Source organism: Anomaloglossus baeobatrachus, unplaced genomic scaffold (assembly GCF_048569485.1).
Source record: "Anomaloglossus baeobatrachus isolate aAnoBae1 unplaced genomic scaffold, aAnoBae1.hap1 Scaffold_4699, whole genome shotgun sequence".
Taxonomy (NCBI): domain Eukaryota; kingdom Metazoa; phylum Chordata; class Amphibia; order Anura; family Aromobatidae; genus Anomaloglossus; species Anomaloglossus baeobatrachus.
Window position 1 is genome coordinate 11,925 of NW_027444041.1, and position 13,453 is coordinate 25,377.

Below are 13,453 nucleotides of genomic sequence, written 5' to 3' on the forward strand. Positions count from 1 at the left end.
GGCAAAAAATGGTGGTGTTGCTATATAAAATTGCATTAAGAATAAAGAAAGGAAAAATTTCTTTATAAAAGTAGTGAAGAAAAAAGTGGAAAAAAGGGGAGTGTAAGCCATTTTACTAATAAATAGTGATGAGCGAGCATGCTTGTTACTACTCGGTACTCGCACGAGTATCACTGTACTCGGTCTACTCGACGGGGACCGAGTAATCTCGCGATACTCGTGCTGTACTCGTGGTCTTCATCCCTGCATGTTGGCGCTCTTTTGAGAGCCAGCCCTCATGCAGGGATTGGCTGGCAGACCACTGCAATGCCACAGCCCTGTTAGTTGTGGAATTGCAGTGATTGGCCGGCCTGCACAGCGTGACCGAGCCTTTATACCGGCGGGCGCGCTGTGCTCTGCTCACAGCTATCCAGACAGTCAGTGCAGGGAGAGGGTCGCTGCTTCAGGGAAAGGTTTGCGGCCCTTTATAGCTATTTCCGTAGCAGGGCTGCAAACAGTGTGACCAAAAGTCCTTCTCAGGACTATTCTAGTTGTATACAGGCAGGCAGGGTATAGCCAGGTCGGAGTACAGTAGCAGAGTCCTTCTCAGGACTATTGTTGCTGTATACAGGCAGGGTATAGCCAGGTTGGAATACAGGCTAGTGACCAAAAGAGTCCTTGTCAGGACTATTGTAGCAGTATACAGGCAGGCAGGCAGGCAAGCAGGGTATATAGCCATTCCTAGTGGTGACCGTATACCAGCCTTCATCATATCTGGGGCTGGTGTACACAGTCTAAAACAGTCCTGATAGTGTCAGACTTCTCAGCAATTGTCGCTCCTAAAACCTGTTAGGTTCTTAGTGCGTCCGTGCTTGCATTTAAAAACCGCACGTGTGTGCCTGTCGGTGGCAGCGTACAGGTGCACTTGTGTGCGTTTTTACCAAACTATTATATAACGCACAAGTGTAGTGTATAATACACGTCAGTCAGCAGTGGCTGATAGTGTCAGAGTTCTCGTCATTAATTTTTGCTCCTAAAACCTGTGTTAGGTTCTTAGTGCGTCCGTGCTTGCATTTAAAAACCGCACGTGTGTGCCTGTCGCTGGCAGCGTACAGGTGCACTTGTGTGCGTTTTTACCAAACTATTATATAACGCACAAGTGTAGTGTATAATACACGTCAGTCAGCAGTGGCTGATAGTGTCAGAGTTCTCGTCATTAATTTTTGCTCCTAAAACCTGTGTTAGGTTCTTAGTGCGTCCGTGCTTGCATTTAAAAACCGCACGTGTGTGCCTGTCGCTGGCAGCGTACAGGTGCACTTGTGTGCGTTTTTACCAAACTATTATATAACGCACAAGTGTAGTGTATAATACACGTCAGTCAGCAGTGGCTGATAGTGTCAGAGTTCTCGTCATTAATTTTTGCTCCTAAAACCTGTTAGGTTCTTAGTGCGTCCGTGCTTGCATTTAAAAACCGCACGTGTGTGCCTGTCGGTGGCAGCGTACAGGTGCACAATTTGCACAAACTTTGATATAACGCCCAAGTCTAGTGAATACACGTCAGCACAGCATTGCAAAATGCGCAAGGGCGTTGGCAAGGAACAAGGAAGTGGACGTGATGGTGGTGCAGGCAGAGGCCGAGGTCGTGGGCAAGCTCTAATTTTGCCACAACAAAGGGCCACATCTAGTCGCTCGCACGTCCTGTCCCAAATTCTTGGGGACCGCAGCAGTACACCGCTCTTGAACCAAGACCAGTGTCAACAGGTTGTTAGTTGGATAGCGGATAATGCTTCCAGTCAGATTGGCACCACCACAAACACTCTGTCTTCCACACGGTCAAGTGTCAGTAGCCGTGATACTGCACCGCACATTTCAGAACCTGATCCTCCTTCCTACCACAAGGCTGAGTACACGTCCTCGGACATTAATGATCCCACACTTGGACACTCGGAAGAGCTGTTCACGTTTCCATTCGCACATTCTGGCCTCTCGCCAGCTCATGTTGAAGTGGGTCATGAGGAGATCGTATGTACAGATGGCCAAATATTTGAGCAGCCACGTTCTCACGAAGTTGGCAACGTGTCTCAACAAGGGGTGGACGATGATGAGACACAATTGTCAGGAAGTCAGGAGGAGGAGCAGGGTGCGGAAGAGGAAGACGACGTGGTGGATGATCCAGTAACTGACCCAACCTGGCAGGAGGATATGCAGAGCGAGGACAGCAGTGCACAGGGGGAGGGAGGCGTAGCATCCCAACAGGCAGTAAGAAGCAGGGTGGTGGCTCCAGGCAGAAGTCAGGCAACCGTTCCCCGGAACAACAACACGACACAAGGTGCCTGTACAAATGTTAGGTCTTCCCGAGTCTGGCAGTTTTTTAAGTTGGATCCAGATGATTCTAAAAAGGCCATTTGCAACACCTGCCGTGCCAGCATCAGCAGGGGTACCAAAACTAGCAGCCTGACCACCACCAGCATGATCAGGCACATGTCAGCCAAGCACCCGACTTTGTGGGAAGTACAACAGAGTCGAGGAGCAGTGCTTGCTAATGTCACTGCTACGTCTTCGCTGGTTGTGCATGCGAGCCAATCCCCTGTCCATGCTGCCTGCGAACAAGCCTCCTCCGGTCCTGCACCTGCAGTTGCCTACTCAGAAATAACACCATCATCAAGCACGTCCTTGTCCCAGCGCAGCGTTCAGTTATCCATTCAGCAAACCTTTGAACGCAGGCGCAAATACACTGCCAACACCCCACATGCCACAGTTCTAAATACTAACATTTCGCGACTGCTTGCGCTGGAAATGTTGCCTTTTAGGCTGGTGGAGACAGAAGCATTCCGCGACCTGATGGCGGCAGCTGTCCCACGTTACTCGGTCCCCAGCCGCCACTATTTCTCCCGGTGTGCCGTCCCCGCGTTGCATAACCACGTGTCACAAAACATCACACGTGCCCTGAACAACGCTGTTTCACCCAAAGTCCACCTAACCACAGACACGTGGACAAGTGCTTGTGGGCAAGGCCGCTACATCTCGTTGACGGCACACTGGGTTAATATTGTGGAAGCTGGGACCCAGTCTGAGCGAGGGACGGAACACGTCCTTCCCACACCAAGGTTTGCAGGCCCTACCTCAGTCAGTGTTTCACCCACACTCTACAGCTCCGGAATGTCATGCTCTTCAGCCTCCTCCTCCTCCTGCGCATCCTCATCCACTGTACCCTCCACACCAGTCCCAAGCTGGAAGCACTGCAGCACTGCCTCGGCGAAGCGGCAACAGGCTGTGCTGAAGCTAATCTGCATAGGTGACAAACCCCACAATGCAGAAGAGCTGTGGACAGCTCTGAAACAGCAGGCAGATCACTGGCTCACACCTCTGAACCTAAAGCCAGGAAAGGTCGTGTGTGACAATGGCCGGAACCTGGTGGCGGCTTTGAGGCGAGGCCAGCTGACACATGTTCCATGCGTGGCCCATGTGCTCAACCTCGTGGTTCAGCGGTTTCTAAAGTCATACCCAGAGCTGTCTGATCTGCTGGTAAAAGTTCGCCGCCTGTCTGCACATTTTCGAAAGTCACCTACTGCTTCAGCCGGCCTTGCCGGCTTTCAGCGCAGTTTGCATCTTCCGGCTCACAGACTGGTGTGTGATGTCCCCACGCGTTGGAATTCAACTCTGCACATGTTGGTCAGGATATGTGAGCAGAAGAGGGCAGTTGTTGAGTACCTGCATCACCTAAGCCGTCGGGAAATGGGTCAAACTCCACACATAACACCTGAGGAGTGGAGATGGATGTCCGACCTATGTACCATCCTCCAAAACTTTGAGGACTCCACCAAGATGGTGAGTGGTGATGACGCCATTATTAGCGTCACCATACCGCTACTCTGCCTTCTAAAACGGTCTCTGCTCAAAACCAAACATGATGCATTGCAGGCGGAGCGCGATGAGTTGCAGCAAGAAACAGTAGTGGGTGTGGGTGATAACACACAGCCCAGCCTCGTCTCATCACAACGTGCAGTGGAGGACTATGACGAGGAGGAGGATGAAGACATGGAGCAAATCTCCGGCCAAATTGAGGATATGACATGCACACCAGTCATATCCTCGGTTCAGCGTGGCTGGCCAGAGGACAGGGTAGATGAGGAGGAGGAGGAGGAGGAGGACAGCATGTTCAGTCAACGTGTTGGTCAGGCTACTGAAGTCCTGGCTGTTAAGAGTCTGGCGCACATGGCTGACTTTATGGTAAGCTGCCTGTCTCGTGACCCTCGCGTTAAGAACATCTTGGCCGACAATCATTACTGGTTGGTAACACTGTTAGACCCACGCTACAAGGAGAACTTTATGTCTCTTATTCCCGAGGCGGAGAGGTCAACCAAAATGCAGCAGTTCCGGAAGGCCATAGTCACGGAAGTAGGCAAAGCATTCCCCTCACAAAACGCTAGCGGCATAGGTCAGGAATCAGTGGACAACCAAGGCGTACAGCCGAGAGAGGCACAAGTCCAATCCGCCAGAGGTAGGGGAACAGTCTTTAAGATGTGGGACAGTTTTCTCAGCCCCTCACGTACCACAGCCCCTGAGGTGCGGGGTAGTGCCACAAGAAATCCTAAGTTTGCCCAGATGCTCAAGGAGTACCTTGCAGATCGAACAACTGTACTCCGACATTCCTCTGTGCCTTACAATTATTGGGTATCCAAGGTGGACACGTGGCATGAATTGGCTCTCTACGCCTTGGAAGTCCTGGCCTGCCCTGCCGCTAGCGTTTTGTCAGAGCGTGTTTTTAGTGCCGCAGGTGGAATCATTACAGATAAACGCACCCGCCTGTCAACTGAAAATGCTGACAGGCTGACTCTGATCAAGATGAACAAGGGTTGGATTGGGCCAGACTTCACCACACCACCAGCAAATGAGAGCGGAATTTAAAGTTTGTAACGGGAATTTGCCATGTCACCCATGGGTACACACTTCTGGACTTTGGATAATCGCTGGACTGCTCCTCCTTCTCCTCATGCGCCACCATGATGACCGTTACAAGAGTTAGGCCTTTGTTTCAGGTATACCCCCAGTGGTAAATTTTTTCGCCCATTCTTTGCAGAATGGACATTACAACGACAGGAGACCCGCTCCTTTGCAATGGGAACAATGTTTTGAGGCCCTCATGCACGTCTCTATGCAGGGACAACGTGGAGCCTCCCAATTTTTGGCTGCCCTGCCAAAGGGCTATACTATAATACACCCACTTCCTGACAATGGACACTTAATGTTTTGAGGCCCTCATGCACGTCTCTATCCAGGGACAACGTGGAGCCTCCCAATTTTTGGCTGCCCTGCCAAAGGGCTATACTACAAAAGACCCACTTCCTGACAATGGACACTTAATGTTTTGAGGCCCTCATGCACGTCTCTATCCAGGGACAACGTGGAGCCTCCCAATTTTTGGCTGCCCTGCCTAAGGGCTATACTATAATACACCCACTTCCTGACAATGGACACTTAATGTTTTGAGGCCCTCATGCACGTCTCTATCCAGGGACAACGTGGAGCCTCCCAATTTTTGGCTGCCCTGCCAAAGGGCTATACTACAAAAGACCCACTTCCTGACAATGGACACTTAATGTTTTGAGGCCGTCATGCACGTCTCTATCCAGGGACAACGTGGAGCCTCCCAATTTTTGGCTGCCCTGCCTAAGGGCTATACTATAATACACCCACTTCCTGACAATGGACACTTAATGTTTTGAGGCCCTCATGCACGTCTCTATCCAGGGACAACGTGGAGCCTCCCAATTTTTGGCTGCCCTGCCAAAGGGCTATACTATAATACACCCACTTCCTGACAATGGACACTTAATGTTTTGAGGCCCTCATGCACGTCTCTATCCAGGGACAACGTGGAGCCTCCCAATTTTTGGCTGCCCTGCCAAAGGGCTATACTACAAAAGACCCACTTCCTTCCAATGGGCACTTCAGGTTTACAGGCCCTCATGCACGTCTCTATCCAGGGACAACGTGGAGCCTCCCAATTTTTGGCTGCCCTGCCAAAGGGCTATACTACAAAAGACCCACTTCCTTCCAATGGGCACTTCAGGTTTACAGGCCCTCATGCACGTCTCTATCCAGGGACAACGTGGAGCCTCCCAATTTTTGGCTGCCCTGCCTAAGGGCTATACTATAATACACCCACTTCCTGACACTGGACACTTAATGTTTTGAGGCCCTCATGCACGTCTCTATCCAGGGACAACGTGGAGCCTCCCAATTTTTGGCTGCCCTGCCTAAGGGCTATACTACAATAGACCCACTTCCTTACAATGGGCACTTCAGGTTTACAGGCCATCATGCACGTCTGTATGCAGGGGCATTGGTGAACCTCACAATTTTGGACTGCCCTGGCAAAGGAAAATACTACAAAGACTCAGTTCCTCAAAATGGGCACATTAGACTCAGAGGCCTTTATGTACGTCTCTTCTCAGGGACATCGGAGTGCCACACAATGTTTTACGTAAAATCTTTCATGTATTGATCTCAAAAAGTAACATACATTAGCTCTATCTCACTATTGGGTATGTGCCCTTAACATTTCCGCTATGAAAAATCATTTTGGTGTCATTTTGGAAGGTTTTCTGGTGAGTCCGTAAAAATGGCGTAAAACGCGGACAAAATTATTCACAGCTGTGACTTTTGAGTGATAAATGCTTCAAGGGGTCTTCCCCATGCTGTTGCCATGTCATTTGAGCACTCTTCGGAGACTTTTGTGCCATTTTTAGGGTTTCTACATGCTGCCGGTGGTCATTTCACAAAAATACTCGGGTCTCCCATAGGATAACATTGGGCTCGGTGCTCGGGCCGAGTACACGAGTATCTTGGGAGGCTCGGCCCGAGCTTCGAGCACCCGAGCTTTTTAGTACTCGCTCATCACTACTAATAAACCTAAAAAATAAAAATAAATTGAATAAAAATCATGAATGTTGTGTTATAACAGGAAATTCAGTGTAAGAATGAATATCCGGGATGAGAGTTCAGCGAATGAGTTATAGAAATTGTTACAAAAAGGAGTGTGTACGGTTTATGCGTAAATTTTCAGAATGCGTACATGAAAATTATATGTATGTGAGAATGTCCCCCATGCTTTGTAAAAAGTTATTTATGAAAATGTAAATAAAATATATAAAAATGCCTAATTATTTATAATTTATGAGAAAGATATATATGTATGGAAGAATGTTATAAGGTGTCCAAGAACCATAAAGAAAAAGGGTGCATATATAATGTTAGAGGTCTAGAGTTCCACCAGGCTATATCACCCCTAAAGAAATAGAAAGAAGACCTTACTACCTGTGTACCCCAAAAAAAGCTATATTTCTTAGCCAGGATTATGGTGGAGATATGCACAAGTGAAATAAGAATATAAAGTAATACAATAAGATTATAAAACCAATATGTGTGCATTCATGCACCACCCGGTACGCTACCCTTGCCAAATTGCTCACTCTAGATCCCCACACGATCCATGAAGCCGTTCCCCCGGTCACACCGCCTGCTGCCGGTTCCCACTCATCCCTGGGGGAGTTAGGCGAGTGGTATCGAGAGCTACATGTCGGCACTGATGATACCCCCATACACCACAAGGAAGGGGTATACCGGGTGGTACAGGAGTATGAGCGGGTTTTTAGCAAGCACCCTCTAGATTTTGGGCAGATTAAAGGGGTTCAACACCACATCCCTACCGGTACACACTCCCCTATTAAAGAGAGATACAGGCCTATTCCCCCTGCGCACTACCAATGCGCCAAAGACATGTTGAGGAACATGAAGGAGGCAGGGGTTATTAGGGACAGCTGTAGTCCCTGGGCCGCTCCGTTGGTGCTGGTTAAGAAGAAGGATGGCACCATGCGGATGTGTGTGGATTACCGGAAGATTAACCAGATAACGCATAAGGATGCTTACCCTCTGCCCCGCATCAAAGAGTCCCTGGCCTCGCTGAGAACCGCTAACTACTTCTCCACCCTTGACCTCACCAGCGGGTACTGGCAGGTGGCCGTGGCACCGGAAGACCGAGAGAAGACTGCCTATGGGACCGTTTTGCTGTACTTGGATGATGTGATTGTGTACTCACAGACGTATGAAGCCCACCTGGAGCACCTAGCCGAGGTGTTCGCGTCCCTTGCCAAGTATGGGATGAAGTTGAAGCCCTCAAAGTGTCATCTGCTGAAACCCAGAGTGCAGTACCTAGGACATGTGGTTGGTGCGGAAGGTGTCGCCCCCAACCCCGAGAAGATCACCGCCATCCAAGACTGGCCGAGACCGACCACAGTGAGGGAAGTGAGGCAGTTTCTGGGCCTGGTGGGATATTACCGTCGCTTCATTAAGGGGTACACAAAGATGGCTGCCCCCATGCAAGACCTCCTCGTAGGACAGACCAAGGGTGGTAGATCCCTAGTAGCCCCATTGGTGTGGGAAGAAAAGCATGAGGAATCCTTCCGCCAGCTGAGAACAGCCCTGACCGGAGAGGAAATCCTAGCGTACCCTGACTACAGCCGCCCATTCATCCTCTACACCGACGCCAGCAATGTGGGCTTGGGGGCTGTTCTATCCCAGGTCCAAGACAGAAGGGAAAAGGTAATAGCTTATGCTAGCCGAAAACTCCGACCGACTGAGAGGAACCCTGAGAACTACATCTCCTTCAAGCTTGAGCTCTTGGCACTGGTGTGGGCTATCACCGAGCGGTTCCGCCATTACCTGGCAGCAGCCAAGTTCACCGCGTACACAGACAATAACCTGCTGACCCATCTAGATACGGCCAAGCTGGGCGCGTTGGAGCAGCGGTGGGTGACCAGGTTAGCCAACTACGATTTCACCATCAAGTACCGGGCCGGCCGTACCAACGTCAATGCCAATGCACTCTCCCGGATGCCCCACCTGTCGGAAGAGGGGCCAGAGGATGATGACCTCGAAGAGATCGAGTTGCCTGCATTTCACCGGCCATTCACTGAGAAGGTGCACGTCTACCAACAACGGGTGAACCTGGATCCGCTGCCCCGACAGGACTGGCAGGAAGCTCAGGACCAGGCACCTGCTGTCCGCCTGGTCAAGACTCTAGTGGAACAGGGTTCTGCTGGGATAGACCCTGCTGCCCCTGCCGAAGCCCAACGTCTGTGGCAAGAACGGACCCGGCTATACCTACACCAGGGGAAGTTGTATCGCGAGCTGATTAATCCAAAGACTCACGAGAAGATCCGCCAGCTGGTGATTCCCCAGGCTAACGTGCCCACCGTCCTGCAAGCATACCATGATGGTGCAGTGCACTTCGGGTGGAAGAAGCTAGAGATGTTGTTAAGAGAGCGGTTCTATTGGAGTGGAATGCGGGAATCTGTGGAGGCCTGGTGCCGAGAATGTGGCCCTTGCGCATTGAGAAGGAAGGACGAGGCCAGCCAGAAGGCACCCCTACACCCGATCATTACACACCAACCGCTGGAGCTGGTTGCCCTTGACCATGTAAAGCTCACCCCCAGCCGAAGTGGGTACACCTACGCTCTGACCATCGTAGACCACTACTCGAGGTTCCTGGTGGTTGTCCCAGTTAAGGACTTAACCGGCCGCACCGCTGCTAAGGCTTTCCAGGCTTATTTCTGTTGACCGCATTGGTACCCGGAGAGGGTGCTTACCGACCAGGGTCCGGCCTTTGAAGCAGAGGTATTCCAGGAATTCTGCCAGTTGTACGGCTGCAAGAAAATCCGGACCACGCCTTACCACGCCCAAACCAATGGCATTTGTGAAAAGATGAACCACTTGGTCCTGGGCCTCCTCAAGACGTTACCACTGGAAGAGCGGAACCTGTGGCTGGAGAAGCTACCTGACCTGGTCGATATGTACAACAACATCCCTTTCAGCTCTACGAAATGCACTCCAGCATACCTGATGAGAGCTCGTCCCGGCCGGCTACCAGTGGATCTGGAAATGGGCTTGGAAGCTTCAGAAGCACTCCTGTCGACAGCTGAATGGGACACTCGGCGGAGGACACAGTACCGACAGGTCCAGGAGTATGTTGAAAAGAACTTGTGCCGGAGTCAGGGACAACAGGAGCAGTGCTTCAACAAGAAGGCGCCTGCCGGTTCCTTCCAATCTGGGGATGTAGTGCTGAAGCGGAAAAGAAGGGCCCACAAGCTGGATGATCAATGGGAAAAAAACCCGTATGTAGTCCAGCCCACAGGATGGGAGAATGGGAAGGCCTACCAGATCAGCCGTGACCAGGGGGGGACTTTGGCCACGGTTTCCCGAGACCACCTGAAGAAGTGCCCACCAGCATTGAGAGTAGCGGATGAGGCTCCAGTTCCCAGTCCAGTGGAGAAGGAAAAAGAGGTAATCCACACCATGATGGGTGATTTTCCAGCAGACTGGCCTACACAGAACGGTGCGGTGATCCTTCCAGTGATACTGTTCCCACAACCCGTGGATGAAGAAATGATGGAAACGGTTAACCGCGAGCCAGTGCCCAGGGATGTACCTGTACCCAGCTCCCCTACGCCTCCGCCTGCCCCACATGATAGCAGGGAGGAGGAACTGACTGTTCCCTCTGCCCCACTGCCTGTCACCACTGACACCGGACCCCGAAGGTCCACTCGCCCCAACCTAGGTAGACCCCCACTTAGGTACAGGGAAACTACTCTTTAAAAGGGGGGGGCTTTATGTGTTGAGTGTACCAGTTTGAAAGTTTTAAATGATAAGTAAAGATGATCAACCAAAGAAGTTTACCTGATTGAACCGTGATTAAACCAGCCGTTGCCGGCAACTGTTGTCCCCGTAGGGACTGTGCAACCATTGCGTAAGGAACTGCTTACGGACAAGCCCGAGAACTTGCAGGGCAACCACAAACTTAGTGCAATGTAAATAAAAATGTTTGTTGGCTTGACACCGTTACTGCCTCCGGAGAGGCTGATTTGGGAGGATGGGCCTGGAGGAAAGGGATGGCCTAGGCCCGCCACTACCGTAACCGGTGGCGATCCTCCGGGGGTTCAGGGGTCCCCTTGGACGTGGGCCCCCTGAAAGAGACAGAACCCGCTCGGGCAACTTGGTGCTGGACTGGGGTCAAGGGGTGCTGCCCGCTTCTTAGGGGCAGCATCAGGGCCAGGTTGTTTGGGTGGGAGAAGAGCGGAAGCTGTACCGTTGTAAAATGTTTATGATGCTTTTACATGTTTTACCGTTTTATTCTTTTTCAGTTGTGAAAATAAAACCGGTGATGGACGGGCAGCCCGCGGACGGTCTGCATTTTACTATAGGGGAATGTGGCGCCCTGGACAAGCCAGGTCGTCACAGGTACTACACCAACACACTCTACACTCCGGCTAGGCACACCGAAGCTAAACACAAATCCTAGTTGCCTTCCTCCAGGGGCTGATGTCCACACCAGGGGGTGGGCCAGGCGGTTGATCCCACCCACCGAGGAGTTCACAGTCCTGGAGGTGGGAAAAGGAGTCAGATTAGAGATCAGTTTTGGAGTTAGAGAAGTGAAGAGGAGAGGAGACTGACCGTGTCCGGGTGTGTGGCCCGGGCACTCAGCAAGGTTGGCAGACGGTGGTGACCTTCTGCAGGAGAGGCTGATTGGAGTGAACCGTACGGACCGGGGATGGGCGGTGGCCCGCCGGTACCAGATCGGGGAGTGAAGAGAAGCCAGCACCATCCGGCAGGGCCTACGGACCCCGACCAGGCTAGGAGTCGCCGTAAAACCGGTCAAATCCGTTAGCGACAGGAACCTCCAGGGTTTCCCAGCAGTCAAGACCCGATTGAAGGCAACAGCTCACACCGTAGAGGGAAGCACAGTCACCGCCAAGGCTACAGTTCCCAGGGCCAGAGCCTGCGGGCAAAAGGGGCTCCCTCAGCATCCATCCAAGCTGGGGAGCGGGTTACCGGTGGGAAGCCCGCTAGATTTTGGGGGAATAAAAGGGGTCCAACACCACATCCCCACAGGTGCACACCCACCCATCAAAGAGAGCTATAAGCCAATACCACCTTCACATTGCCAGTGTACCAAGGACATGTTGAGCAACATAAAGGCGGCTGGGGTTATCCGTGACAGTTGTAGCCTTTGGGCAGCTCTGTTGATCCTGTTAAAAAAGAAGGACGGCACCACTCCCCGTATTGAGGAATCGCTAGCTGCATTGAGAACTGCAAATTATTTTTCTACCCTTGATCTCACTAGTCACTATTGGCAAGTGTCCGTTGCTGAGGCAGACCGGGAGAAGACCGCCTTCGCCACCCCTATGGGTCTCTGCGAGTTCAAAAGCATGCCCTTCGAGCTGTGCAATGCGCCAGGAACCTTCCAGAGGCTGATGGAATGCTGCTTGGGACAAGATTTTAGGGTGTATAAAAAGGGAGATTAGATCCCGTGATCCCAACGTATTGTTACACCTCTATAAATCACTTGTAAGGCTACATCTGGAATATGGGAACCAGTTTTGGGCTCCACATTTTAATAAGGACATTCAGAAGTTAGAGTCAGTTCAAAGGTGGGCAACTAGACTACTACAAGGAATGGAAGGCCTCCCATATGATGACAAGTTGAAAAAGTTATTAAGTGATTATTGGCTGCAATGGGGCTTTCTGGCTGGTGCCAGCCTCTCTTCTTAGCACACAGGAACCACAATCCCTACACCATGCTTCAATGGATTCTCTCATCCCAGCCCAGTAAAACTACATATTTTACACAGTCATAAGCAGCCAAAAGGGATCTATTCTATTCAATTGCAAATGATCTAGATAAGACTGAGAATAAGATACTGCACGGGACATAGCAGAGTTGGTCAAGTTGAGTGGAGATGAGTTTGCTATTTGGCACAGCTTTTTGCATCAATAAAGCAAGTAAAAGGTGTGAAAGATAAAAAAAAGGGTGAAAGTGTGAAAAGTGAATTGGCCAAATTGAGGTGCATATAAAGTTTTTGCTTTCTTTCAATTCACTAATGGGGCTCATTTGAATCAGGTGAATTGAGTTCTGCTTTTGGAAACTGGGTTAAGAAGGGGTGCACCGGTCCTGGAGGTACTGCAATACCAGGTCAATGCGTGCAGTGGACAGAGCAAGATTTTTTCCATCTCCTTGTTCTAAAAATCCATTTAATATATGGTCCCCAGAGAGGGGACGTATCAGATATTAAACTGATAAGAACAGATTTAATTTTTTTTTTTTCTGTTTATCAGTAGGACTTCAAAATAACAAAGGTGATCGCCTCCCGTTGCCTGGGAACCGTCCAGGCACAAGAGGGCTATGTGTCACCAGAAGGCGCACACACTTCCTCAAGGCCGGCAGACGTGCAATCCCAGGCACCTTCCAGTACCGACCAAGGTAGCGTCCTCCGAAACTACACTTGATCTTAGCCAAAAGGCCGAGAAGCTATAACCCGAATTGGTTACGGCCTTGAGTGGCACCCTGGCCTATACCGGACACATCTTAGGGAGAGGGAGACAAACCCACGCCTACAGAAGACATTTTGTCACCCAA

At 50.8% G+C, this 13,453-nt stretch overlaps 1 pseudogene; it reads right to left on the bottom strand.

Annotated features, from left to right (window-relative positions):
• Positions 1 to 12,972: 12,972 nt before the first annotated feature.
• LOC142281301 (U2 spliceosomal RNA) lies at positions 12,973 to 13,178 on the bottom strand (annotated as a pseudogene).
• Positions 13,179 to 13,453: the final 275 nt, after the last annotated feature.